Genomic DNA, 27,624 nt, shown 5'->3' with positions numbered 1-27,624 from the left:
TATATCCAATGTCAACTGCCATTATACTAGGAGCGCACTCAGCTGAGTGACTTGTTGGCCGGCAGTTGACATTGGATATACACGTCAACACATATTTGCCTAAAATTGGAGTCAGGCCACAAAGGGAAACATCGAAGGAGGAAAATTCGATCCGGTGCTGTGGATTGAATTCGGCGTAGCTCAGTGGTCAGAGCGCTTGGTACGTAGAACCAAGGACCCGGGTTCGATCCCCGGCGCCGGAGCAAATTTTTCTCCTTATATATTAAATTTAAGTAGGATCAAAAATAATCTTGAAAATATATCCAAAACATAAAACTTGTGGAAATATCTAATTTAGAAATAATGAAAACTCTACAAATTGTGTAAAAACTGTTGCACATCATTGATATGACGGAGCCTGAACTGGTTGTTAAAAAGTGTCGAAATGTTTTTATAGTCTTCTCCAAAAAAATTGTGGTCATTCTGTTATGTGTTACAGAAGACATGCTCTGGTTAATTGTGATCATTGTGATCAACGAAGTGAACAGAATACATATTTTAATTTTGTGTCTTATCTTAAATATGCAAACACCACTTTGTGCGATGTCGAAAGAAGTTTATCGCAATATAAACACTGCCTTGGGAACTGGAGGAACTTTGTTTTTGAAAACTGCCAATTTTATATAATTGTGCACTGCAATAAATGATATAGGAATATGGATGACCTCTGTTTTCTTCATTTTAATATAAATGGAATACATAAAAAAGTAAATGTGGATTAATCACGCATGTTCAATATTTGATATCGCAGGTGTTAAATTTATATTAAAATGCTGCTGCGAATTAGTTTATAAAACACCATTAAATAAAATCATGTCATATTTCGAATGTGCACCTGTCAGCATAAACAGACTATACCAATTTCATCTTGTTTTGATTTTCCGATAAGCTAACTATAATGTAATAAGTTTCAATTGGACCATCTATGCAAATCTTATGCTACAAATATAAGTTTTTTTATTGATTTGCCACATTAACGTTTTCGGTACCATGTGTACCATCTTCAGATGTATACTTGATACTAATTATGAACCAGGTCAATAGATGCATGTATCGTGGACTTGAATGATCTGTGTTTGTATACGTAATATTACTATACCCATGATCAATTACTGTGGTTACATAGATAAATACCATAAAACACTTATATGCTATTAAATAAGTAAAACAAACAATTAAAATCAATTATTTAAAATCAATTTGTTTAAGACACCTTGGTCGTTTCTGATATGACGTGATCTTAGTTATATGATATTGTTGATGCGTGTTGTCGTGATAGTTTAATGGGACAACAAGTTATTAAAATTTCACTATATTAGTTTCACTATATTAGTTGCACTGTATTTTGAATAAATATAAATTAGACATTGAGATTTCTTATCTGATGGGTATTGTCACTTAATGTTCATTGTTATGCACACGCTTAATGTTGAAGCACTTTAAATTGGAACGTAGCGTGGAGTACACCAATATTAAGGGGAGATTTAAGACCGAAATCGCCAAAAATAACTATTTTTTTATTATTGGTTAAAAAATTCTACATTTCATTGCGAATAAAAAAAATATATAGTTATATATGATTCTGACGTTAGTTATGCCCTTAGATTGACATATAAAAATGGTCTGCCACGCCCACTGGATTCGTTTTCGTTTGTATCATTGGATAATTCGTTGAATATCGTGATATAAAAGTGATGTATCAACGTGAGAGAAATTTTACCGGCTAGAGAATATTTCAATTTCATTGTTGCCGACCATGTCTTCGATATATCGAAAAGAATCTACGTAAACTTTGTTTTGTTTATGTTTTCCTCGTGTATACATAACGTGATCTTGTTGTTACGCAGCTTTTCTTGGTCTGTTTTTTGATTGTGAGTGTGATTTGAGAAGATGGGACGAAGTACGAGTGTTTTTAAGAAGAGGAAGTTCACTGGTAACATACATACAAGAAAACAGTCTGTACATAACAATGAAACTGTACAGACCTGTTCTCCTAGGACTAACCTAAATGTTAACCATGAACCAAGCTCTTCTAAGAAGAAGCTTAGTTATTTAAATAATATAGAAAGTGATGCAGCAGATAATAACAGTGAGAAATTTAATAATATCATTGTAAATTTAGATATTATTTCAAATCTCGTTCAAGAGAATGTAAAATGTAAATATTGTGACTGTAGATTGTGTGTATATAACTGAAGATCTTGAAAATAGGCGTGGACTAGCATCGAAACTTATTTTGAAATGTAAACATTGTAACTTGAATGTCTCTAAGAGAACCTCAAAATTTACAAGGCATTCATTTTATGATATAAATGTCAAATTAGTGTATGGTATGAGGTGCATAGGAAAGGGACTAGAAGCTGCTAAAACACTCTGTGCAGTCTTAGACCTACCACCTCCACCTGCAATTTTTCAAAATTACAGCAGCATACAGCAGTGCTGTTTTGATAGATTAGGTCCTATGTGTTATTGCAGTATTTCGCCAGTTGTATATGTATAATACCAGAAACTGCGCATACGGAATGAAATCAAATTCTCACATAAAAAGAAAGACTATCTGAACAAGAAAATATACGACATACATATACAACTGGCGAAATACTTCAATAACACATGAGACCTAATCTATCAATACAGCAATGAGACTAATTAATAAAGTAATGAAATCAAAATACGAAACACTACAGAAAAAACTAAACACACTAATAAATAATCAACCACAACAGCAGCCTAACATTAATACACAAAACAATAGGATAGTCAACCTAACAAACCTCCAGTTAAATAACTACGAAACAAATATTCTCAGCAACGGATATAAACACAACTACCCACCAAGCAATATACACAATGTACTTGATACTCATGCTATTGAAACTCAAGATATCATCTCGAACAGTGAACACGAGAACAAAGAAATTTTACAATACAGTACCGCAAAAATCATAGAAAAGTACATCACCGACCCCATAACTAGAAAATTTTTCAAAATAGCCAAAACACAACAAAATGAGGTGAAGAAATTAAAGCAAAAACAAGAAGACAACAACATAACACACATAAAAGCTGACAAAAATGATGCGATAGTATTAATGTACAAAACAGATTATATCGACAAAACCAATACATTCTTCAACAAAAACCAAATAACAGAATTAAAAACTGATCCAACAGAAACATATCAGAAACAAATAAAAATGGCCATAAAAATGCACCAGATATAATACCAAAAAAAAGTTATAAAATCATAATGAAAAATCCCAAAGCTCCCACCTTAAAAACATTACCCAAAACGCACAAAACAGAATGGCTATGAGACCAATAGTTAACTGTAGAGAAGCACCAAACTACAAACTCAATAAATACTTATACAACTTTTTGAATACAAACATCATTCAAGATACCCAATACAATATCATTAATACAAAACAACTAATAAAAAAACTCCAAAAATTAAAGACTACAAACAATACAAAACTATTATCACTTGATATAACAAACCTATACACAAATATTCCCATTAACGAAACCATAGACATCATAGCTAAAAAACTAAGTGAAGTACAACTAGATAATAACTTAATTCAACAAGCCATTCAATTATTGAAAACCTCGCTAAAACAAAATTACTTCAAATTCAACAACAAAATATATACCTAACCAACAGGCCTAGCTATGGGAGACCCTCTATCTGGTTTATTAGCAAACATATTCCTGCAACATTTAGAAAATACACACATAAACACTCTAAGCAACAAATTTCACTTTAGTATATGTAAGGTAGTTGCGACTCCTTAATAATCTACGAAGATATTCAAAACCAAAATATACAAATACAAGAGGAATTCAACAAATTGCACCAAAACATATAATTCACTTTAGAATCAAGCAATAAAAAGAGCATAAACTTTCTGGACTTAAACATAGCAGTCAAACACCCAACAATAACCTTCAACATGTATAGAAAACAAACAGCTACAACACACTCAATTGATAAAAACTCAACCCACCCCATCACACACAAAACTAGTAAATTTCGATACCTGCTTGACAGATTACTCACAACGCCATTAAACAGAGATCACTACAAAAATGAATTCAATTATATACAAAAATTAGCAATTGAAAACGGATACGACAAACAATTAATCAATAGATTGATCCAGAAAAGGAAAACAAAACTACACAAAAAAGATTACACCACACTCCAATCAGAGAAATCAAAAAACAAAAAACAATGGCAAACCATGACATATTTTGGTAAGATCTCAAACCAATTAAGTAACTTTTTCAAAAAACAAAACATTAATATCGCTTCAAGAACCAATAATAAACTGAACAATATAATCCCTAATACAACCAATAATAATGAGCCTTTTTCAAATAGTGGCATTTACCAACTAAAATGCAAAAACTGCCCAAAAACATACATAGGACAAACCCGCCGGAATTTTAAGATAAGATACCGTGAACATACTACAGACTTTATATATAACAGAAACAAAACAAAATTCGCCCAACACCTCATAGAAGAAAACCACGAACTATCCCACATAAACGATACACTAAAAATCATAAAAATCACAAATAGCCCTTTAATCGATGCAGCAGAACAACTCAGGATACCCCCTCCTAAACGAACAAATTGTCAACACTAATAACCCACTATTTAACTTATTTAAATTGCTCCCATACAAACAAATACAAACAACCCCCGCACAGGTTCCCCACCCCTCAATCCACTTCCGGTTCCACGAGATGTACACTAGGAAAGGCTCTGTGAGCATAAACCGAATCCCAGTCAAAGCCAAACCGTTACCGAGAATACACCACATCCAGCATTTCGAACGTAAGTTCAACACACATCATTTACAGTGCATCAGTTAATATCAACAAAAATTTTACAACTTTATTTATATTGTTCGCAGAAAGCAAGGCTTGACTGGAATCCGGGGAGTGACAACCAACTCAAAACAAATTGTAACTAAAATATGTAAGGTGAATAAGTTAATTTACGCGCAAAATTCTTAACATTGGTGTACTCCATGCTACGTTCCAATTTAAAGTGCTTCAACATTAAGCGTGTGCATAACAATGAACATTAAGTGACAATACCCATCAGATAAGAAATCTCAATGTCTAATTTATATTTATTCAAAATACAGTGCAACTAATATAGTGAAACTAATATAGTGAAATTCTAATAACTTGTTGTCCCATTAAACTATCACGACAACACACATCAACAATATCATATAACCAAGATCACGTCATATCACAACCGACCACGGTGTCTTAAACAATTGATTTTAAATAAATGATTTTAATTGTTTGTTTTACTTATTTAATAGCATATAAGTGTTTTATGGTATTTATCTATGTAACCACAGTAATTGATCATGGGTATAGTATATTACGTACACAAAAACAGTTCATTCAAGTCCAAGATACATGCATCTATTGGCCTGGTTCATAATTAGTATCAAGTATACATCTGAAGATGGTACATATAGTACCGAAAACGTTAATGTGACAAATCAATAAAAAACTTATATTTGTAACATAAGATAAGCATAGATGGTCCAATTGAAATTTATTACATTACAGACTATACCAAGGTACAAAGCATTGTATGTGTCTCCACCAATCCTGTGCTTTTATGTCTCAGTCAGTCGCTCGCTCGTGAACAAAATTAGTGCGTACCTAACTTCATTTCTATACACTTTTCTCTGGTTCTCTAATAATGATGAACAATGCTAAAAAAATTTAAGTTTTCGTGCATTTGGTTTTCGTTGGTTTGAAGGTGCCAATAATGCACATATTATGTATTATCGCCGCGGTCTCATGCTTAACATTAGGCAGTCTTTGAGCGGCCTCCTGCTTAACATTCGGCAGCTCTTTGATATTTAATTGTATTATTGTTTTCAATTTTTTATATCGCCGCTCCAATCACTTGCCTCAATTTGAATGTTGCAACCAATAAGCTCTTTCCATTATAAAATGACACCTACTTGTCTAATCCACGTGGACTAAAACCGAGGTTGCAATGTCTTGTGCTGAGGACGAACATTAAAGTATGTGATTAAAAATTATTATTAAAGAGATATTGTTAAGAGTTAAGAATGTCAACGTAGTCGTATATGAAACGACAATAATAATAATAATAATAATAATAATAATAATAATAATAATAATAATAATAATAATAATAACAATAATAGGCATTTAACAATATAACAAACTAGTGCTTATTCTTATCGAGGAAGTAGACGTGACAATGTGACGGTTAGAGTGAAACCTACAGAGCAACAATCGGTCGGCAAAATTATGTTTTAAAAGCACACCGCACGTTATTGTATAATCCCGGCATGTTAAGTATTAGACCACGGCGATAATACATTAACACTGCCACTGTTTGGAGACGTTACCTAATTAGGAATTAACATGTTCCTAAATAAATAACCATTTTCTGTAATACCATTACACAATAAATCACAAAACACAATACAGATCTGATAACCTCTTTGTGGGAGATCCTGATGTAAGCAAATGTAATGAGCAGAGTCCGGCTTTTGGTTACTTTGAACACAAGTTAGGTGTACGTCTTGCTTTGTACGGATAGCAAGTTGCGAGTCAAAAGTTCACGCTGCAGTGAAGTATTCCCCATTTCATGCTCCGGTAGCCCTACTGAATAACAGGAGCAGTGCTTATTTACAAAGTACCGTTTGCATTTAGTAACAATTTATAGTAACCAAATATTATTTCAATGCAGCTTACATGTAATAGAAATTACTATAAGCAGGGAAAGACTAAACTAAACCATTTTTACAACCCAACCCCTTTACGTTCAGGAGACAGCACATTTTTCCCACACATGCAGTTGAGAACCGTTCAAACGAAAATCAATATACATTTACTGAAATATATTAGACAATATTAAATATCTATGCAGTGGAAGCACAAGCCATCAGAGAGGCTCTGTGCTCTTCACTCATGCTATCTTGAGATGTGCAACAAATGTTACAACATTAATTAAAAAAAACCACAATTTTTAACATGACTGTATTAATCGTAAAGACATGAAGGGAATCGGAGTGTTAAAAATTTTAAATTAATAAAATAATATTCTTGCGTCACATAAAAATGTTTGGTCCCCATAGCTACCTGGCACACGGAATTTGTCTACAATAAGTAAAACGCATCTAGAGATATTAGATCTAATTAAATTTGTTATCAAATGATAATACATTCATGTGAGCACAAAGTTAAAAAAAATACGAATGCGTGCTTTATGAGTTTCTGCATATTACAATCATTGACTCTAAATACTTTTTAAGTGTTTCAAATCAAATATTTCTCCCTCTTTCTAACTAAATACATTTTCTTCTGTCCTTATGAAGTGCTCATACCAAATTATTTTATCAGAGCGCTAATCTCCAAGCTCCTAACTTTGTTCAATGTTTTCTTATGTTCAATGAGCACATCTGAACTGTTTAAGTTGGGTTAGATGCTGTATCTCTATACTCAATACAGCCTACACTTTTGCAGAGATTAATAAGGGTAACTTTTCATCACTCACTGACATTTGCTGTACAGCCAATCGTCGTGTATCTTCAAGTCTCTTCTTCAATCTTTATACTGGTCGTCGGTTGTGAGACAATACTATAGCACACAGTGACATAAAGTCAGCATTCGATCTGTAAAGACAAAATTCACACTAACAAACATCGCACGCATTTTGCTGTTTTGAAATGCTTGTCAAGTTATTCAACTTTTTTGTTTACTTGGTTATTTAACGGCACTGCATCAACTACTAGGCTATTTAACGTCGATGAAGTCGGTGATAGCGAGATGTTGTTTGAAGAAATGAGGTCGAGGATTCGTCATGGATTACCTGACATTCGACTTACGGTTGGGAAAAGCTTAAAAAAAATTCGACCAGGTAATCAGACCAAGCGTGGATCGAAACCACGCCCGAACGCAACTCAGGATCTGCAAGCAAGCCCCTCATCCGACCGAGCTACCCCGGTGCCTAACTTTCTCAGCTTAACCTTTAATATACTATAATACTTGAGAAGAATTATAAGTCTATGCTTCGTTACATAATATCTGGCAGGAGAAGTAAACATTACCGACAGAGGAGGAGAGAAGTGTAATTGCTATTCAACCAATGGCAGAGATCTCACTCTACGCTTAGCTTGAAACGTTCTATCCCCACCCAACTTCAGGACAAGCGCGAAATGAGACCTCTGCCATCGGTTAAATAACAATTATACTTCTCTCCTCTTTTGTTGGCTATGTTCACTTCTCCTGTCATACATTATTGAACGAAGTATACATTGCCGATCTTTGGGAAGGGGGAAACTATTTTTCTATTGATAACGGATGTAGCTTTGGACGTTCGTATTTACACGTTTCATGAACAGTTATGCTCAAAAATGTTGTTTGACAATGTCTAAAAGAGCCTATTTTGACGTTTTACCTATTTCCGATTAGACAGCGAAATTTCAATTTCTTTTCCCTGTGCGAACTGGTATTAAAAAAATCCAAGTTCTACCTATAACAACGACTTTTCTTTTTTCTATTTCTCTAACCCTTTCCCTTTGTGAGTGAAGGGGCGTTTCTATTATTGACTTTTTGAATCTAGTTAACTTTACTGACAATAATGGTCGCAACCAACACTTCGGTAATTTAAATATGCTAAGGATTTCGAAATTCAGTATGCAACTCTTTGTAAACGCCCTTTGTATAGTTGGGTTCGGTTTTCATATCAGTACAGTGGCGATAATGCAGAAAGTACCAAGTTCCAAAGCAATCTGTATAAGGCAGAGGCTTCAAGAAATCCCGAACTTTCCAACAGATGGAAAAATTATATTCCGCAAACATGTAACAAAGAGGTTAGTTGTTATGTTTAATTTTTTGAAGTTCTTTCTTGATTTTATTTTAGAGTTACTTTTTTCACGACTTTATTAGATGAATGCGTTAGACCTAATATTAAAGTATAAAATATAATGCAGGTGATATTAATTTCAAATTATCTGAATTAATTATCAAATAGTTTACTGTCTGCACTCTATAATATAGAATCTTTTTCCCTATAGGTTTCGAGTGATAAAAGTCCCATGTGAATTATCACAATTAATTCAGTATACGCAATGACCGTTACATAAGGCAAATGCCGAACAAATATCAAAATTTAATTAAGTATGCTCTTTTAACAACATCATCTGAATAATCCAGCAAAATATCCGTTGTACAGTGGCTTATATCATGTCGTTGTGGCATCTAACAGTCCATTCCAAAAATTAATTGGACTCAACCTACAATGACGCAATGAACAAAATCCGACAAGATATATGAAGACTAACATATCTGCATATCAGATGACGAAACGACTGACGATCTTGATCGATACATTGCGAAATTACTTTTCGGATGCACCATCTCGAGCGTACTGATATGCACAAAGAAACTGCCTAAGACAAACCAGGAAACAACCGCGCAACTGGTGAAATATGAATTGAAAGTACTATATGAAAATAATATTGACACAGATTCCGTGGCATACATGGTTGCTGCAATGGGGTTGGTTGGGGTGTTCTATCTTTTATGTTATACGTGACGAGTCTTTCGCATGGTATGACCCGCGTAGCAGAACAAATAAGGATAGAAATTCAGTGAAATTACAGGCAAACCGTCGGCCTTAAATTTTACGCAACAAACCAACAAAGAAAAGATTTGTTTTATCCTTTACAACATTCCTAACATCATCATTCTAAAGTCTCCCGTTTTAAAAATTCAACCACAATTTTTCTCTCAAAATTCGTCAACAAAAGACCAGAATTATTTCAGTTTCTTATGTTTATTTCCCTGTCCTGATTTAACTCTCTAAAAAGCCCTATTTAATTCTATTCTGTCTTGTTTATTTGCCACTTAAAGTTTGAAGTATAAAGTAATATTTATTAAAATTTTTAGATAATTTACAGACAATTTAAACACACAAAAAAAAAAAATAGCAATTTTATTCCCTTCGAAAAATTGTGATATAATAATGTTCAACAAGCTATCGATTCTTGTTACTTATACTGCGTTCAGTCAAGATAATAATTGCACATCTTTCATGTTTATGAAAAGCTTCGCTAGTTTAAACTACTTGTCATTAAACTGCTAATAACCTTTATCATACCATTCGTTACATCAAGAGATTTTGTCGAGTTTTTATTTTCCGTAAGATTTAATTAATATTGCACTAATAAAATTATTAACAATCACGAAATGATTCTTACATTCTAATTATTTCCAACAATATTTCGCACTTATGCTACAGCTTTCAATATTTCTTCTATCTGTAATCTTAAAAGATAATTTTAAAATTAAAGTTATTGTCGATATTTTCCTTATTTTCATTTGTCCTATCGTGCTCAGAATTGTGTCGTATTACTGTTCTAACGTTATATGTGTAGCAGTCCCTGATAAATTCTTCTCAATAACATTTCGGTTTCAAATCTTACAATTGATCTTCTATTGATTAAAACGCTTTTGATGCGTGTCGTCTACATTTGACACGCAAAAAAATAATTTTATGAAGTAGACATTATACTAACGTAGCCATGGAAATACTTACTTCATATCCGACAGACCAAACAATTTGAATAATGCAGGCATATTACGATTTTCAGTCCACTATTATCGTATCTCTTTGAATCTTTCAAAGGCCAAGGGAAAAGTTTGGAAATGGAACTGACAAAATTTCTTCACGCGCATACCTTATACTCAGCTGATGAATATTGTTAATGTTACTTAATTGAATTTTAATCAGCTTGTTATGTATGAAATATTTTTGTTTAACGTTTGACTTGTTCCACATTTAGTCCCAATGCTACAGTGCTGATGTACGATCTGAATGACATTATGTGAAAATGCGTTCCTATACAAATGAGGAGTCCGCGTATATTCATAACCTGTTATGAGAATTTATTGTATTTGTTATAGGTTATTTAGAATTACTGTACATACAGTATTTATAATATATTATAATCCAATAGGGGATTTACTAAAAAATAATAATGTTATTCAGTTGTTTTTTTTTAATGGACGGAAACAGAACCATGCACAATATTGTATACGCGTAACTATAGAAAATTAGTACAGATGGTTATTATAACTATGACATTGCTTATAACATACAGTAGCTCTACAACCCATTTATGCTAATAACTTTTTTGTTGAATATTTTCATCATCTTCTTCTTCTTCTTCTTCTTCTTCTTCCTAAACACGGTTTAGGCCTTTGCGACCTGTTCCGAGGCTAATTAAGTGTTTTCAGTCAAATTGGTCACTCCATCTTCTCACCGGTCTCCCAACGTCTCGGCCTCCAAATGGTCTGTAAAAAAAAACTTGCCGTGGAAGTCTTGAAGGATTGAAGGATACATATTCTTTCCATTGCTTCTGATGTCTTTGTATCTCTTCCACCATATTCTCCTGTTGTAATTGGTTTCTAATATCTTTATTACGTAGTCTATCTCTTCGGGTAACTCCCAGTGTTGATCTCAGGAACCTCATATGTGCTGCTTCTATTCTTGATTTATCTTTAGCTCTTAAGACCCAAGTTTCACTTGCGAATTTTAGGGCTTGTTTTGAAGTAATATTATGTATTCTTAGTTTAATTTTTTTTCTCATACCTTTTCTAAAATGTCTTTTTATATAACCATTTAATTTATTATGTTTTTGTAAATTCTCTTCTATATCTGTTTGTGCGCTCATAGTTGAGATTTTAGTACCTAAGTATGTAAAATTTGAGACCTGTTCTATAACTTCCTGATTTATGACTATTTTTATTCGTTTTTGTATTTTTCCTTTGAGGGCCATTGATTTAGTTTTTGTATTAGATATAGTCATGCTGAAATCTTTTGCTATTTTATTCAAATTATTAACCGCTCTTTGAAGTTCTTCTTCGTTTTCCGCTAATACCACCTGATCATCTGCGAAGCATATTGTGTCGATATTCCACTGATTTAATAAGATACCTTTTGGTTCACTTTTCCTCCACTCTACTATTATTTTGTTCAGATATAGATCAAATAATAATGGCGATAGTCCACATCTTTGTCTCAATCCTATATTGACATCAACACTTACCTTTTTTGTTGTATCTTGAGCTAGATTGATTTTCTTTTTGTGGTATAATGCCTTAATGGAATTAATCAAATTTTTTGGTATTTTATATTCTTCCAAAATAGTCCATAACTTTTTTCGGTCTACTCTGTCATAAGCCTTTTCGTAATCTATAAACACTAGGCAGGTTTCTAGATTATATTCTTTTCTTTTCTCTAATATTTGTTTCATGGTAAAGCTTGCATCAGTGCATGATCTCTCCTTTCTAAATTCGGTTTGTTCTTCTCCTATTATATTCTCAGCAATTGGTTGAAGTTTCTTTTTTATAATATTTGCGTAAATCTTATATGCTGTATTTAACAAAGAAATCCCTCTATAGTTTTTACATTCATTCTTGTTACTTTTCTTATGTATGTTGATTATTATTGCTTCAGACCATTCTTCTGGCATTTTTCCTGAATTCCAGATATCATTCATTAGTTGTACCATTCTCAGTTTTAATTTCTTGCCTCCATATTTCCATAATTCCGTGTTAATATTATCTTTTCCAGGAGCCTTCCTATTTTTTGCTTCCTTTAGTACTGTTTCCAATTCTTTCATAGTTATTTGATTATATTCGTTCAATACTTGGGTCTCTTCCGTTATAGCAACTTGGTCCTCATATAATTCACTTTTATAATATTGTTCCCACTGTTTACTCTGTATAGGATTTATTCTGGCTCTATCATTTTCTTCCTGTTTTAACTGTTTGAATATTTTGAAGCCATATCTTTTAGCGCCCATTATGTCTCGTTCCAATCTACTTACAAATTGGTCCCAACTTTCTCTTTTGTGTTTCCTTGTTAATCTCCTGACTACTGCTCTACACTTTTTGTATTCGACATGATCTTCTACTCTTTTGGTATTAATCCATTTCCTATATGCTGCTTTTTTCTTTCCTATTTCTTCTTTTAATTCTTCGTTCCAGATTTTTAGTCTATTTGTTTTACGTTTTATTTGTGTTCCTAGAACCTCAAAAGCTGCACTTTTTACTGTAGTCTTCAATTTTTCCCAGTCTCTATTAACGTCACCACTTCTTCCTTTTATTTTACCTTCCAATCTCTGTTGATACAATTTTTTTATACTTTCCTCTTCTAATAGTTGTATTTTATATTTATCTTCTTTAATTGTTTTTTTAGATTTCTTTTTCTTAATATACTTTTTCGGGATCCTAATCTTTGTTTTAACTAAATAATGGTCGCTATCAATTTCAGTACCCCGATATGCTCTAGTGTTAATTATATTGGGCCACATTTTTTCATTTGCCATTATGTAGTCTATTATCGATTTTGTGCCTCTCGCTTCCCATGTAAACTTTTGTATTTCCTTATGTTTGAAGAATGTATTAGTAATTCTTATATTATTAAATGAGCACCAATCTCTGAGCTGTTTACCATTTTTATTTATAGTATCTTCACCATTTGGACCAATTAAGTTTGGTATTAGCATGTTACCTACCCTTGCAATCGCATCTCCCGCTATGATGACATAATCATTTTTCCCTGTTTTATTCACGCATTGTTGCAATGTTTTATAGAATTCTTCTGTCTTCACTTGTTCACCTTCTACTGGTGCATATATTCCAATTATCCAACAGTTTGATCTACCTGTCTTCATTTGTAATGTTAGAATTCTATCATTCACATATGAGTAAGATATTATTTGTTTCTTCAACGATTTCTTTATTATTATTCCTACCCCAGATTGGGCTCTTTGATCTTTCTCTACTCCTGAATAGATCAATATACTCTCTCCTATTTCTAATGTCCCTTTCCCTTTCTTTTTTGTTTCTGTTACCACTGTTATGTCTATGTTCTGTTTTTCCAATTCTATCATTAACTCCTCTAATTTGGGTCCAATTCCTTCGACATTCCATGTAGCAATTGTCATTGGTTCATAATTCATTGTCCTTTCAGCGCTGTTGTCGTTATCCATTAGGTCCGTCCGGTTACTTCTTAATTTAGCCTTCTGAGTATTGTTTGTTTTATGTGGAGGGGCCACCAACCCCTCGCACAACCTCCAACCTGGTGGACCATGGGTTTTTCGTAGGGGTCACCTTCCCGTAGATACTTGCCTTCACCACGGCTCACGAGAGTTTTCTTCCCGGGTTTATTTTCGGAAACATTTCCTACACTCTTAAACCTAAGAGTAAGATGCCTCTTCCGCCGTCCACGCCGTATGATGGCACTCCATCTCCGCCGCATCTGCCGTTGAGGTCTTCGCCGTAACCCTTGCAAGGGGCCCTCACGAGGTGCTATCAGCCGGTGCCAGCTGAACCAAGGTTTTTTTTTTACGAGGTGTTACTCCTTCCCCTCCTCCTTTCTCATCCGGGCTTGGGACCGGCAATGGCGGAGTTGAATATTTTCATAATTTTACTAATTATAGATTTTATATATATATATACAAGGATTAACTTTCTATCAGTAAAATTTTATTATTGTCTTTTGTCATTGTGTATAGGGCTGTTGCGAAACTAAGTTCATACGATATTGCTTTAAATTACAGCAGGTCACAGAAAATATTTAAATGACATAATATGTAACATGTATGATTTATATCTATAATTTTATAAATTAAACTTCACAAATAATTATCAATCAAGATTTTTTATGATTTAATTCTAACGTAATATTCAAATGAAGTAAAAGATGTACAGACAGTACCAAAAGTGAGACTACACTCTAGTACAAATATCACGAAAATATTGTTTAGAATCCAGTCACTCTTTTAGATCAGTTCATTTTACATGAAAAGCAAGAAAGCGTTTTTCATGGCGCACAACTTCACATTTTGCGCATTTCTTGATTGTCGCAGATTTGCACATAGAGCACCTTGTCCTCCTAATCTGTGATGAATTGTAGTGACTCACATTGTCGAATCGAGAGCCCAAGGAAACACTGCTGGCCATAGATGTCTTCACAGGACCAGTGGCCGAATCTCTCCAGTATTGCAATAGATACGTTCCTTCTGAATTCCAGTAAGTCTAGTGTGTCAGAGCCAGTGGCACTAGTGGATCTTCTGTCAAGGTGCCAAGCATTCTGCAGAGATACATTAAGAATCCAGATGAAAGTAGGCCACCACCATTTCTTCGAATGGACGCTGGTTCTATAGCTGGATACGTTTTGATCCATTATATCCGTGCAACCCATATTTGAATTGTAAGGTTCCTAAAAGTGTTGTGAAATCTGCACTGTCTTGTTTTGAGAAGCTGAATAGCGAGATGCATTTGCAAGTGGTTCTATGCCTTCACATTTTGACAACATGGTAACATTGTCATTCAATCAACAAATTACCAAGGGCTTACTCAAATCTGTACATACGTCATATGAGTCTGTGTATTTTTCTTCATGTCAGTGATATGACTAAGCGGATATGTCTCAGTAGTCAATTCTATTTCTCCTTGTAGTACCTATTAGTCCCACTTCCATTTCTGTCAATGCGTTCACTGTCTTCAAAGATGTAAAATAATTGTCTGCAAGAATGTGATGAGGAAGTATGTTCTTTTCATTGTATTTAGACAAGGTGTCCACAAACTGCAGTCATACTCTACTTCCAAGGCCATACTCAGGTTTATCACCCTGGTGAGTTTCCAAATCAACGAAATAACCAAGTTTGAAATTTATACACCAGACATTATAGCCACATCGTATTGATTTTCCCCTAATGTATTGCTTTAGGCTATAACGCCCAAAATAAGCAAACATCCCCTCATCGCGAACATCTTTTTCTCACAACGTTGAATAATTCCACTTACATTCTGTGTCTCAGTAGTCATTACAGCTTGATCTGAATGCACATTGCATGCCGTTGAAAGATGACTGGTATCAGAAATTCTCAAAACCTCCTCATGTTGAGACTGAAACACTAATTCTCCGTTAGCACAAAGTTGATGTGAATTCAAGTTGCTGAATGTTCCTCCTATATATTCATCCGCACTATCTTCATCTGTATCATTATGGACGTCCGGAGTCCACACCTGTGGAGTAACAGTTAGCGCGTCTGGACTACACCAGGTGGACTGGGTTCGATTCCCGGCCAGGGCAAGTTAGATGGTTGAGGCTTTTCGTGGTTTTCCTTCAACCCAATATGAGTAAATGCTGGGTAACTTTCGGTGTTAGACCCCGGACTCATTTCACCGACAATACCACCTTCATCTCATTCAGACGCAAAATAATCTAAGATGTTGATAAAGCGTCGTAAAATAACCTACTAAAATAAAAAAATGGACGTCCGGAGAACCTATATACACATCAATACTTTCTGTAGTAACTGAAGGCAGTCTACGATTTGCTTCGTATTCGATCTTCAAGATAACAAAGAAATGATATTTTATGTGCTTAGTGTTGCGATAACGCAACATTACAACTTAGCAGGGTGGGGACGCAATATGGAGGAATGCTGGCATATAAGTCTGCAATATCTTGCAAATACAACTATTTTAGTACGTTGTAAGCAAATATTTACATATGTATATTATGATATGAAATAAAAACAAAATAATACATTTTCTTTCACATGGTTTGTGCGGATATGCCAATACTCTGACGTGAAAATTCACGACTCTCGCACCGCGACATGAAACTGAAATGAAAGTTAATTATGGTGCTGTAGGCTTCTTTGATTGTTCTAGTATACCCAACAATGAAATAAAAGTTAATTTTGTAAAACATTTCTTTGAATTTTTGTATAAAAATAACACTACTCAACAAATTTGAACTTTTTTTCCATAACATTAATAAAATAGGCTGATCTTAACTAATTCGCATGCGCTGAACACGGAAATGACAATGAAAAGTTCGTAACACGTCACGTTTCCTTGTTATAGATACTTACTTGATACATTGAAAAAATCATGGTTTTTGACCTATTAAAAATTACTTTGTTCTCATTTTTTGTGTGAAAATTTCCAAGGACAGCTTAGTTATTATAAAACTGATTCATTAATAACTGACGAGCTATTAAGGCTTATAAAAACCACTCCTCGTGCAATAAAATAGAGAAAGATATAAATTTTTTTTTCCTTTTTTTCTCTTATGAGAACTGGAATGTTCTCTTTTTAAAACCTAGCAATAATCGTCCATCGTCGCTGGATCCCATCTTCCTTGATACCGTTGCTTCATTGTAGCAATGTCTTGGTGAAATCGCTCTCCCTACTCATCACTTACAGTCCCCAAATTCTCGGGAAAGAAGTCCAAATGTGAATGTAAGAAGTTGCTCTTCAGTGACATACTGCAGCCCAATTTTTGTAGTTTCTTAGTAACGTCTCTATTAATTGGCAATAATTTTCTGCCTTGCGATTTCCTAAAAATCCCTTTGACGACAGATGCAAAACATTTCCATGCTGGTAATTCCTTGGGTTTAAGTCTTTTCTCAAAAATGCTATACTTCAAAAGTTTTCTAATTTGTGAACCGACAAATATGCCTTCTTTTAATTTAGCATCAATGGGTTTAGGGGACAGGGTCTTTAAGCATTGAAAGCCTTCTCCACTCTTATTTAGAGCTTTCACAAAATTTTTCATTAGTCCTAGTTTTGTGTGCAGTGGAGGAAGAAGTATTTTTTTCACGTTGCACTAGCGGAGGATATTTAATATTATGCTCACCAGGGATATAACCTTGTCTGAAAAGCCAGTTCCTCACCACATAATGTTCGGAGAACCTATATACACATCAATACTTTCTGTAGTAACTGAAGGCAGTCTACGATTTGCTTCGTATTCGATCTTCAAGATAACAAAGAAATGATATTGTATGTGCTAAGTGTTGCGATAACGCAACATTACAACTTAGCGGGGGGGGGGGGACGCAAGCCCTCCTTGTAATCCAAGCAACAAAGCTATTACTTTCGAATCCCCACAAATTGCCCAGCGATGTTCATTACAATTTACTGCATTCAATATTAGTGACATGTTTTCATAAGTTTTTTCATACTGTCTGAATGAGCCACTGCTGGAAGGTTTTGTATTACCATTGTGAAATAAAACTGCTTTTAAACTAAGTTTTGATGAATCGATGAACAGATTCCATTCTTCTGGATTATATTCAATATCTAATTCATCCATAAGCCCGTTCACATTTTTGCAGGCACAAACAGAATTTTCCATTACAAAATAACAAGTCAGCTTATCGTTTCTTTTTTTGAACACTGAAATATTGGTATCTTTTGCTAATAAGTCCCATTCTTGTAATCTAGAAACTAATAGTTCAGCGTGTTGCTTGGAAAGACCTAAATCCTTAACTAGGTCATTAAGTTCTGCCTGTCGTATCAGATGTGGTGTTCTATGATGTTCGGGAATGTGGTTGGGATCAGGAGAAGTCGAAGGGTAGTCTGAGGATTCTGATAGTTCTGTTCTTCTGGAATAACATAATCTTACCCACTGGGTGGAGGGATAGGGACAGGAAGTTCAGGAGAATGTGGCTGATGGGAGATTAGGATACACAATTTTATCTTTAACTTTCCTTGAAAATCCCTGTGGTTTGGTAATGCAGAAGTAACAATCTTCCAGATGACTGGTAGGCTGTCGCCAAATCATTGGAACGGCACAAGTCATGTTGTTTTTTCCCCCGCAACCACTCTGTTAACTTCACGTAACATGTTACACAACACACATGTGGTGCCCAATTTTTGTTTTGTTCACCCGCTTTACAGCCAAAATACAAGTAATATGTCTGTAATTGATCGACGTTGTGATTTCAAAGTTAATTCTCCACAGACATAGCAGAAACTATTTCGAAACATTTTACATGAACGATGATTGCGATCCATTTCACACTATTACAGAATAACTATACCGCTGACAACACTTCCACAATCATAACTAATCGCTAAATTGTTCATTTCTTATCTAACGATACAACAGCGACCGTATTTCCTCCTTCCTCTTAGTCAGTTATAGCCAGATGTGACTTACCCTCCGTGCAGCTGCAAAATAAGGGTAATAAAACAATAAACCATCGCTAAGGGTAACACTCATTTAACACACAAAAGTGAAAGTATGTTTCTAATGATATCTTAAAAGAACGGAAATGATATATAATTGTGTAAGAGATCTACGTTAAAGAAAAGAACATCTTTCAAAGTGGCTAGATTTTAACACATTTTTATACGATTTGCTAACTACAAAATATAAGTTTCTAAAAAAAATGTGACGTGTAGGCACTTTTTCAATGCCATATTCGTAATCAGCACATACAAATTACTTAAAAATGGTTATTCTTGTCCATGTTATGAAAACCTTGTTGAGTAGTGTAAATAATGCAGAATGTTGCGAAAACGCAAACTAGGCAGAAATGGGTTGTTATTCGTCTGTGACAAAAAGTTTTTTATTTGCCCTCTTAATAATACATTGTCTTTAAATGCATTGTTATTATTATTATTATTATTATTATTATTATTATTATTATCATCATCATCATCATCATCATTATCATTGGCAATGCAGTTAAGAGGCTTTTGAGGTTTAGTCAACACACTCACAAATGAGATATTAGCCTATATTTAGTAAGAACATAATTTTGTAATAACGATGTATCGTAACACTTGGTTTCACTCCGATCCTTCAATACATTAAATTCATTGTTGGAAGTCATTCAAGGACGGACAATTAAGCACGAAATTTTTACTTCCTCATATTATTGTCATGTTCTTTCGCGATCTCTGCACAATGCTCATTGATAGTTTCCCATATTAGCCAAGAGATGCCACTAATAACGATCTTCATCCTCAAACTTAATTGTTACGAAATTACAAACACTGCAAAATTATTAAAATGTTATCAAAATAGATTGTTGATTTTGAAGGAAATAGAAGCAAAAAAAGATATTCATTAGCACTTATTTATCAAAGTATATATTAATATAATTATATTGTATTTAAATCACATTAGTATATGTATGTATTAGTATCCTTTCATTGGTAGGGAATACTAAACTTGACAGTTCCCTAGTTATAGTCGCGACGCTGTTATTTCCGGCGTGACTCCGCCTCTTTGCTTACGTCTTAGGAAGTGAAGGCTCTATAAAGTCTAGGTAGGTAGTATCGTTCGCCGTTTTTGTTCTTTCGTTTCCGAGCTACCTTACGAGGAATCTATTTGCCACACCGTTAAACATTATCATGTCGTAGCTCCTATGATAATAAATCAAACACACTGTAATTAAGCAAATAATTGAGCGGCAAATAACGTCTTCGTGTGCTTTCTGCGAACGCCAACGAAAGAGCCAAAATGGTGGGCGATTATAATAAGTATTTATCGAGCCTTAAGAAATGAATAACGTTTTCATAAGCGAATCACAAGAGGCACACGTTTAAATGTAGCCGACCTGCAACGCGATTGGCTGCCGGAAATTAGAGCGACGGGACTATAGTTATACATACTAGTACTTTTGTGGAACACAAACATGAGACGTCATTGGTAATTTGTAAGTATGGAGGAGTAGAAAGTGCTACTGAAGAAAAGTATTTTGTGAAAGCGAAACATAATATTTTTACTACTTAGTAAAGAATTTACTTGTAATGTACAACACCATATCTTTGTGGAATGGGCCACAGGCATATTTACCGCATAGGTAGTGCCTCGTTAGTATCACTTGAGAGTTTCAGACCTGTTTTCAGACAGTTGACTAAACAAACAAACAAAAATATAACATATATGTATACATAACTCTCATACCGTATTATACAGAGTGATTCAAATTCCGGAGACGTAGACGAACTCCGTTATTAGTTCAGAAAGTGGAAAAATAGAAGGAGGGTAAGTTGTTGGAGATATGTAATTTTCAATCTAACATGCTTGAATTTCAACATACAATACACCGTTGAGTTTGTGCACTATTACAACACACCCGCCACTCCCAATGCTGCCAAATTAGTGGCTTTTCCGCTAGTTCTACAGGATTTTATATATCTAGCCTATACAGGGTGTATCAAAAATACGTGTACAAACTTCAGGCATGGGTTCCTTACACCAAAAGAAGGGAAAAAGTTCATATGAACATATGTCCCATAATCCTTTGTTTCCCCGTTAGGAACTGTTCAACACATTGGTACACTCATAATATGCCAACACACAAAACTCATAACCAATGCTCGAAATGTCCTCCTCTTGCTTCTAGACATGCATGCACTAATCGAATCATGGACTGTCGCACCCTTTCAAATACTCCGGGATGATGTTGAATGGTTTCGCAGGCTTCCGTGACACGTCGATGAAGAGTTTCTTGATCCGGGATGTCTGCTCCATAAACCAATTGTTTAAGGTGCCCCCAAAGATAAAAATCCAAAGGATTGAGGTCGGGAGAACGTGCTGGCCATTGAACTGGTCCTATTCTGCCTATCCATCTGTCATGGTAGACACCAGTCAGTGTATCTCGAACAAGGCGACTAAAATGTGCTGGAGCCCCATCATGCATGAACCACATGTTTTGTCTTATGTCCAGAGGCACATCTTCGTACAGTAATTCTGGAAGAGTGTTTTGGATAAAGTCCCTGTAGATAGCACCTGTAAGACGTGCTGGTAGAACGTATGGACCTACCTGACAGTCACCTACAATTCCAGCCCACACATTAATCCTAAACTGTTGCTGATGTCTAGCCTGAAATACAGCACGAGGATTACGATCTGCCCATACGTGTTCATTGTGGAAATTGGTAATTCCATCTCTCCCAAACGTTGCCTCGTCTGTAAACAAAACTGATGAGACAAACAATGGATTGGCTATTTGTGCTAAAAACCATCGGCAAAAGTTCTCCCGTGGTGGATAATCGGCAGGCGAAAGGCCCTGCAGACGTTGCATATGATACGGATACAAGAGCTGCTAGTGAAGTACCCTCCATGCTGTACTGTGAGATGTACCAGTTGCCACAGCCAATTGTCTTGTACTGATACCTGGATTGTCTTCGACACAGTGTAAAATGTCTTCTTCGAGGTTCGGCAGACGAACAACTCTTGGTCTTCCTCGATCACCAGTCTGTGGTGCAACGGTTCCTGTCTCAGCAACGCGACGATACACAGCAACAAAGGTTTGATGATTCGGTTGTCTTCGGTCTGGAAACGCCATCTGATACAGCCGTACAGCCTCGCGTCCATTACCATTCGCGCGACCATACATAAAAATTATGTCAGCCTGCTCACGAAATGAATATCGTCCTGCCATGGTTGAACGAAACACGTTAACTCACTCCACGTTCACAATTGCAACGTTGAAGACAGACTAATGACAAATGGTACATGTAAACAAGTCTCCATGGCAACACTTCGCCATCTGCAGTCCATTTCTGATACAACGAGTCACAGTCTTCTATGAATGAGTGCATAAAGAAATGAAGTTTTGAGGTTGGACCTCGAAGGCCGTTGAACGCAAACTTTTAGTAATAAATGAATAACGGGGAAACAAAGGATTATGGGACATATGCTCATATGAACTTTTTTCCTTCTTTTGGTGTAAGGAACCCATGCCTGAAGTTTGTACACGTATTTTTGATACACTCTGTATATTATTTAACGGAGGGTTATGTTGGGGTTTCGTAACAAGCTGTTTTTTACGGCGATGAGTTATTAGCTCTTTACCTAATCCCCAACCTGGAGGATCACCCCTTATCGGCTATCCGTGACTCCTTATTCAATAGGTTATAATCTTATTGAATTTTGTATTCCCAAGAAACTAGTTGGATTAATTAAAATGTGTCTCAGTGAAACGTACAGTAGAATTTATATAGCCCAAATTCTATCTGATGTTTTTCCAATTCATTGCGGGCTAAAGCAAGATGATGTACTATAACACCTTTAATTTTTAACTTTGCTTTACAATAAGCTATTAGGAAAGTTCAGGATAGCAGAGAGAGTTTGGAATTGTAAAGTGTTACATCAGCTGTTTGTTTATGCGGATGACGTGAATATGTTTGTTTAATCAACTGTCCGAAGACAGGTCTGAAGCTCACAACTGATACCCAGAGGACATTATTTATGAGGCAACTAGGCCAGGAGATAATGTCGTAAGTTGATCAGTTCTTTCCCTCTCCATTGTATTGTGCCGTTTATATTTCGGCACGTCTTTCTTTTCCTTTCTAATTCTTTTAAATTTTTCTATCTTTATACTTTTCTCTGTTAGTTTTATTATTCTAACTCTTCACAGATGGCTTGTAGTTTTTTCCTTTCTGTTCTAGTTCTTCTTACGCTTCATAGATGGCTTCCTTCCTCTCATCTTTCTATTTTTTTCCGTTTTCTCTGGTTCTGTTCCTATTACCCGTGATGAGTTGATACCGAGGGAGCAGTTATTATTTTATCGAGGGAGCAGTCATTATTTTATAATAGCGCTTGCTGATTGGTTAAGACGGTGGCGTGAGTTAAATTTGGTCTGTGAAGCGAGTTTCTTTTCGATAATAGCGTCAGTCTGGTAGATGGACTCTTTCAGGTCGGATGTGTGCCGGCGGTTGAGGATACGGGCAGGAGCTCCTATGTAGGCCGGGGATCGAACCGGGTTCGATAAGTCTACTGGAAGCTGCATAGTCCGCGGTGTTGTGGGAACCTGCGAGTGTATTGCAGAATATATTCGTGTGGAATTAAGCGGCGAGTTTTGGGATGTACTTATTAGCTTGAACTGCTTTCATTTTCCTGACTGGCTTGCGTTCAGTCTACTCTGGTCAAATACTGGTCGGTATTTTTATTTCCGAGGATCGTTTTTCTAGCTGTGATATAACTAAAAGCCTACCCCAATATACAATCACTTCAGTGAGTTGGTTTTGGCTTATGTTTCATTTAGTTATTGCAGTAGAACGAATTTAAAGAGTATGGAATTCACGATGAAGGCACCCATTGTTGTGTGACGTTTGAGGGGTGGCCAATTTGTATGTAACGGCTATGTGTGTGCTGAGTGATGGTTATGTCAAGGTTGTATGAAAATATGGATGCCAGCGTGGGGAAGTACCTACCTATGTAAGGTAATTAACTGGATTTGGTTTACGTTACATTGTGAAGAAGATATTTTTCTGTGCTACGAATTTATTTGCTTATTCAAATAAGTAACTGTGTTTTGCATAGTGAGTGTGTGTTGTCACTGGACTACCTCGACACGCAGATTACCATCCTGATCATAACGATTCATGGCAGGGTTATTTTACTATTTAATTGTCTTGTATTCCAACCAGCAAGATTAATTAGATTAGATAGGAAGGCCGAGAGCGCCTCAGTATTAATCCTCAACTAGCTACATAAATTAGGATACATTATTTAGACTTCAGATGCATACAAACAATATTGTCCTTCTTCTGACACATATCGTCAAATGAGATGTACTGCCTGATAACAGAAGTACATATCATCCATAATCTCATTCAGAGGACTGTATGTTAGGCGAAAATCCACATACTATTAGGGAAAATACGGAAATTTTACTAGAAGCAAGTAAAGAGATAGGTTTGGAAGTAAATCCCGAAAAGACAAGGTATATAATTAAATCTCTTGACCAAAACGTAGTACGAAATTTAAATATGAAAATTGGAAATTTATCCTTTGAAAAGGTGAAACAATTAAAATATATTGGAGCAACAGTAACAAATAAACGACACTAGGGAGAAAATTGAACGCAGAATAAATATTGGAACTGTCTGTTATTATTCGGTTGAGAAGATTTCGTCATCCAGTCTGATCTGGAAAAAGCTGAAAGTTTGAATTCATAAAACAGTATATTACAGGTTGTTCTGTATGGTGTGAAACTTGGACTCTCACACTGAGAGATTAACAGAGGCCAAGGATGTTTGAGAATACGGTGTTTAGGGAACTATTTGGGGCTAAAAGGGGTGAAATTACAGGTAAATGGAGAAAGGTACACAACGCAGAACTGCACGCATTATATTATTCACCTAACATAATTAGGAACGTTAAATTCAGACTTTTGAAATATGCAGGTATCTAGCAGGTATGGATGAATCCAGAAATGCATACAGAGTGTTATTTGAAAGACCTGAGGGAAAAATATCTTTTGGCAGATCGAGACGTACATTTGAGGATAATACTAATATGTATTTCAGGGAGGTGGAATATGATGTTAGAGACTGCATTAATCTTGCTCAGAATAGGGACCGAAGGCGGGCTTAAGTGAAGGCGACAATGAACCTACGGGTTCTCCAAAAACCATTTGTAAATAAGTAAGTAAGTAAGTAAGTTGCATTGTTTAACGGAGTAAAATAGTTGATATGCAGAGTTCAGCGGTTATTTAACTTCTCATATTACAAAGAAACATTTCTTTATATTGCTGGCATAAAAATTCAGGGGAATTTCATTCTTGCCTGCCTGTTTTCCCTGAACTTGTATTGGCAACTGCTAATTATCGTTGTCATTTTGTAATTTACCTCACATGCTATGTATCTAAAGTCCGGTAGAAGTAGTGGAAAAGTCTGGCAGCATTGGGACAGGCGGTTGTGTCGAACTAGTCTCCGATTTGCTTGAAGGCTATAAATTTGCAACTGCCAAAGTAAATACACATTAAAATTTTGGTAAATACTTGTAGAAATATTAATTTAACATTTTGAAAATGAATTATAAGAATAGGTGTGAATTTATGAATTTTATTAACGTTTCCATTGTTTAGACTGTAGCGAAAACTATGCTAATAATCTACTTACTTTTATCAGCATTATTAAACTGTCGGTTCTTGTTTGGGTTCGATACTGTATTTTTCACAGTAAAAATTGGATGATTGCTAAGATCAAACTATAGCTACAACATAATAAAAATTGAAAAAAAAACATAATTATAGGAAATATTGGACGTACATTAAGTAAAGAGTAGAGGGAGACGGACCCAGTAGGAAACCACTTACAAATCTGTCTCCATTATACTATGAGTGACGTCACCGTATTACAATAAGATGACACAATTTTATCCCCCTAGGTTTCCGTTAAAGCTTTTCACGTTAAACAATTCCCTCATAGCAATAATTAAGATGTAAGCACTCTGTTATAAATCAATGAAAACAGAACCTTATCAAATAATAGTGATAAACATTTTCGTTCGGCCGAATGGGACTTACAGATTATATATGTCCCTACTTTTAGCTATTTATTTTCTCTTCTCGCACAGAACTTTGCATAAAATTTGATACGAAGCTTTAGAAATGATTTCTAGTATGTAATGATACCAAACTGCACAGCTGTACATCGCCACTAATATCTCTGGAAATTTATGGTTGAGATAATTAGACGACTTTGGTAATAAGACTTTCGCTACATTAGTAATTTAGCCTCAGAAATTATTTGAAATAACATAATATTCCTTTCGTAGGACAAAATTTGAGGTACGCAATTTTTCATCCAGTGTTTTAATATGCCCCTTAAACATATTAATAATTTATCTATAACACTTGATGTAAATATGCACACACTTTTGGAAGGCATAAAATATATTATATATCAGCTTATGTAAATGGAAGACCCAATATATTGTTGAAGATTTATTTGCACACATAAGAATTTAATAATCTGGGTATGAGAAAATATTTAACACTTACTGAACTTGGTTGGATATAGTCCACAGTTTTCCTTCTTCGCCTCTGCTGAACTTGACTCTGAAAACTCGGCTGTTGTGTGAAGATGACTAAAAGCACAGACCGATGACGCCAGAATTTAATTGAATATTAAAAGTTGCTGTAAAAAAGTTGCACTTTTTTTCTCGTTTGAACTTCCTGTAAACATGAACTATGTAAGACTTATTTTTGTAACAGATGGCGCAATCTCGACTTACACAACGCAGTAACAAATGAAACATAGAAAGCCGTATAAATTAGAAAAAATTAGTACAGCACTTTTTGTTTTAACAGTTGTAACCAACATTCCCCCCGAGGTTTATGAAGTATAATACTCACCATATGATTGTAATAGAAGTGAATTTTATATAAGATCCAAATTTTGATTAGTACCTTAATTTCTCCATTATCTGCTAATATAAACAGGTTGTCCTATTATATTTATCAACACATATCCTCTTGATGACAATTCACTTTTATTACAGTTTAGTTCACTGCATCACTACATGTTTATTACAGTTGTATGTAATGTACGGGTATAACTGATTTATTATTCAGGGGACATATTTGGATCAGAAGAGATGATAGCTTTCCAAACTGCCAGGGTGAAGTATTTGATGTACAGTCATTCAAGAATATTTTGTCTGAAATATTTTTAAGGGCTTGATGATGTATTTGAGTGTCCCCTAATACAATAGTTCTGTTTTTCTTCTTCTTTTGAGAATAGTTAATGTTCACAGGACTTTCATACTACATTTTCAGCCGTCCCTATTTACCAATTATAGAATACAAAACGGAGTAAGTGTCCCTCCAATTTTGTGCAGAGAACCTCGAAATATTATTTATGCTGTTCTTCCAAGCAAATCTTTCCAAATATTTGTTTTCGTGCATTTTAATTCTTTCATTATAATTTTATACT

At 34.9% G+C, this 27,624-nt stretch overlaps 1 protein-coding gene across 1 annotated transcript in view; it reads right to left on the bottom strand.

Annotated features, from left to right (window-relative positions):
• Positions 1 to 26,782, bottom strand: part of LOC138691370 (ankyrin repeat domain-containing protein 1-like) — a 41,202-nt gene extending 14,420 nt beyond the window's left edge. The window contains exon 1 of the mRNA XM_069813275.1: positions 26,691 to 26,782. The gene's annotated coding sequence lies outside the window, so the exon portion shown is untranslated. The remainder of the gene's footprint in view (positions 1 to 26,690) is intronic.
• Between the last annotated feature and the right edge of the window lie 842 nt (positions 26,783 to 27,624).

The sequence above is a fragment of the Periplaneta americana genome, chromosome 16, assembly GCF_040183065.1.
Source record: "Periplaneta americana isolate PAMFEO1 chromosome 16, P.americana_PAMFEO1_priV1, whole genome shotgun sequence".
Classification (NCBI taxonomy): domain Eukaryota; kingdom Metazoa; phylum Arthropoda; class Insecta; order Blattodea; family Blattidae; genus Periplaneta; species Periplaneta americana.
Note: the sequence above shows the minus strand (reverse complement) of the source record. Positions and strands in the feature narration are given on the sequence as shown.